Below are 4,090 nucleotides of genomic sequence, written 5' to 3'. Positions count from 1 at the left end.
GACAAGTTCATTGGATAGTCTTCTAGGTATTTCAGTGAATGAACCTGGTAAATAAAAGAATTTGATTGGTCAGATTACAGTACCTCGTGACACCAAAGACATACATTTATATATATTTTAAATATATTTCGTGAGTTATGAATGAATAATTGTAAATTAGTTGTTTCTCCAACTTTACAGTACTTGAAAGAGTTTTTAGTATCAATATAAAAATACCGATTGTGTTAACAAATACTATAATGTAACAAATAAACAAAATATTCAAATAAAAATCAAGAATGGGGGTTAAGTAAATACTGAATAAAGGGAATAATGTGAATTAATGATCTGTGACACATATTTTGAAATAATATGTTTGAAATTATGAGAAAACAAAGTTATTGCTATTCTTGTGGATAAACATGAAATGAAATGACAACAAATAAAACTAAAGTGTCACATGTCAAAAATTACATATTGATGATAGATGTACATATTTGTAAACATTTATCATTACATATTTTATCGTTTTTTCTTTCTTGGTTTTTAAATATTTTGTTTTATTTTACTTCTAAATTTTATAATTAGTTCAAAGTCAGTGAGTTTCAAAACACTAGTTGTTCAGTTTAAACTCTCCACAAGTTTCGAGGATAAATGCCAGTTTCAGCAATCATGTCTTTCAATGAACCAAGATTAACGATGAAATTTAGAAGAAAAGAAAACGCAAAAATAAACAAAATTATCCTACAATAATAGCTTTAGCAGAATTTCGTCATGCTTATATAAAAATGCTGTGCTAACTACGTGAACTGTTCACACACAGACTGGACTGGTTAAATAAACAGCACATTTCTATCAATGTGATTTCTATATAGACAATTTTGGAATCACTATCCAAATTGTTCTTGAAATCATAGAAACTAGAAGATGCCCGCGAAATCGCGGTACAATTGGGCAAGTGTTGAAACAAAGAGCACCCGACATGAAATTTTAAAGTACATTTTTGTATATTACATACAGTAACTAATTATTATTACAGTGAAACCTGTCTAAACTGAACAAAATCTTCAGTCCCAAAGGTGTTCGGTTTAGGCAGGTTTCACTGTATATAATATTTATTATACTGTAGTTAGCTTGTATGCTTGAGCATCCACATGTTTCCAGTAGAAAGATACCAAAAATTAAATTTACCACCCCACTTTTTTCTCAGTTGTAATGGAAAGTATCCACATTATCTTACCCCTAGCTACGCCACTGATACTCCAGACTGTCGGCTCAGAGGTAAAATGTCTATAAAATTCAGTCCGCAAGTTTATATAGGGGAGGCAATTTAGGTAACAACATTTCAGCCTGCGATCGTCTGCACAGAGGCATATTTCAGCACATAGCACACAAATGTATATGAGGGAAGTAATTTTAGGTCATGACATTTCAGCCATCGAGTGTCTGATCTGAGGTATACGTGTATTTCAGTCCGCAATTTATATAGGAGGGGGTAATTTATGGTCACAATATTTCTCCCCGTGTTTGAGGAGGGTGCACCACTAATTTTCTATGGTTTCAGTATGAGTGCTTCAGTCCCAAATTTGTGTGGGGGACGTAATACGACTTCAGTCCCAATTTTATGTGGGGTACGTATTAATAGGTATCGACATTTCAGCCTGTGTTTGAGGAGGGTGCACCACTAATTTACAACAGATTCAGTCTCAAATTTATGTGGGGGTAAGGACATTTCAGCCTGCATTTTGATGACAAATATTTCAAGTTGAATTTATGACATGTATAATATGATTGTGGTGTTTGCCATGGGCATTGTGCATGTGACAAATTGAAAGCGTTGGCAAAGGCTGCCATGCCATGGGCATTGTGCATGTGACAAATTGTAAGCATTGTCCAAGGCTGCCATGCCATGGGCATTGTGCATGTGACAAATTGTGAGCGTTGGCCAAGGCTGCCATGATCGAGATCACTTCGACACGTTCAACACCCATTCCTTTTTTGGACAGTGGTTTAAATATGCAGTGAGTGAAAAGGGGTGGAGTGCATGCAGATGTGACAAAATGTGTAAGCGTTGGCTCAGGCTACAGGCACCCGACGTCAGGACCTTCCCCATTTTTATGTGTAAATCGGCCCCTAGGCCTAAAAAAAATTCTGTGTTTCCGGTAACATCATTTTGAAAAATATGGTCGTTCGGGAAATTATTTTTTTTTATTTTTATTTTTTTGTGACATCGTAAACGAAATATCATGGTTTTTCCAAGTCTGAATCCGTATTTAGTTTCAAATACCGGAAGTGCGTATAAGACGGTCTCCGAATTTGGATATTTTCTCAAAAATTGGCGTTTTCTGTGGAAAAAAGATTGTTTCAAAGACAACTTTAGGAAGTACAAACCACTACATTTATACGTCATATCACAAATATTTCTGACTTTGTATGGTTTCAGAGAACATGCGGCTCAATGAAATCGGTCTCTTTCTTCAGTAGTATAGATGTGGCACTATACTTATTTTCTATTGACTTACAATGAACAGTACTGAAATTATCTGAATTGTATTTATTTCGATAATAGAAATCAGCATTGTAAAGAACACAGCTCTAGTAATTCCCCAGGCATGCATAAGCCGTATTTAGCACAACTTTTCGGAATTTTCGGCTTTTGATGCTCTTCGTATTTAATTTTGCAACTGCTTCTTTGATGAGTTTTTACAACCCCTGAATCAATGTCACTGCCGGTGGACGTTTCGTCCTCGGAAGAGGGCCTCACAAGCCCAGTAATCAGCACTTTTGTGTTGGCATGAAATATCATTGATGTTTCTTCATTATCTGTACATTTACTGTTATTAAAATGTTGAATTATTTGAGTATAATACGTAAATACTTTCCAAAACCTGCAGATATGACCAACAAAAAAAAATGGATAATCCAGTTTAAACAATTATGACAATACAATAATTTTCTTTAATGTCTTTAATATCTACAGTTTTGGTTATATTACCAACCATTATGAATTATCTTGTGACTGGAGATATAACAACACAAGACAATACTGTGACCTGTAATTTACCGGTTATCCTCCGCTATGTACACTTATCGGGTGATCAAAGAATCCTCTAGTATCTGAAATTATGGCAATGTTAAAAGCTGGGCGCAAACGTTAATTTTTTTAATCCCCAAATGCGTAATGCGCCCATACACGAATAATTGAGAATTCATAAACAGTTGCAATTTTGGCAACGCAAGTGTATTCTATATTCAAAATTATGAACATACAAAGATACCTCTAGTATCTGCAATGTTGTTCAATACAAGATGTATCAAATATCTATCATTATTTCGTGAAAAAAAACAGAAATAAAATAATTAACAGCTGCGCTATGAGTGCATAATAAGTCGGCCGTTTAAAGCAATCTTTATAAAAGTATGGTAACGCATTTGAAAAATATTGATCAAATAAGTAAGACGTTCAAAGCATACTTCAGTTATTGGGAGACATGTGTGTCCCTATTTTTTGACGATTAAAGACGCGCATTTCTGCAACAAAAGTAGTGAAATCCCATAACATATATCGATCCTTCTTTTTCCATCATTCGCGATGAATTCTAAAGATTGAAGTTGATCTTTCCAGGCATATTCCAGTTAGAGCACTATGTGAACAAATACCTAATTTAAGTCCAGTTACTCTATAAAACAAACTCGTCAAAGGTATACTCACCCTTTTCTTATTTCTTAAGCGTTGGCCAAGGCTGCCATGATCGAGATCACTTCGACACGTTCAACACCCATTCCTTTTTTGGACAGTTGTTTAAATATGCAGTGAGTGAAAAGGGGTGGAGTGCATGCAGATGTGACAAAATTTGTAAGCGTTGGCTCAGGCTACAGGCACCCGACGTCAGGACCCTCCCCATTTTTATGTGTAAACCGGCCCCTAGGCCTAAAAAAAATTCTGTGTTTCCGGTAACATCATTTTGAAAAATATGGTCGTTCGGGAAATTATTTCTTTTTATTTTTATTTTTTTGTGACATCGTAAACGAAATCCAGAAAATTCGCGATGAATTCTAAAGATTCAGTGAAGTTTATCTTTTCAGGCATATTCCAGATAGAGCACTATGT

This window comes from Mytilus californianus, unplaced genomic scaffold, assembly GCF_021869535.1.
Source record: "Mytilus californianus isolate M0D057914Y unplaced genomic scaffold, xbMytCali1.0.p SCAF_1, whole genome shotgun sequence".
Taxonomy (NCBI): Eukaryota; Metazoa; Mollusca; class Bivalvia; order Mytilida; family Mytilidae; genus Mytilus; species Mytilus californianus.
This window is presented reverse-complemented; position numbering follows the sequence as displayed.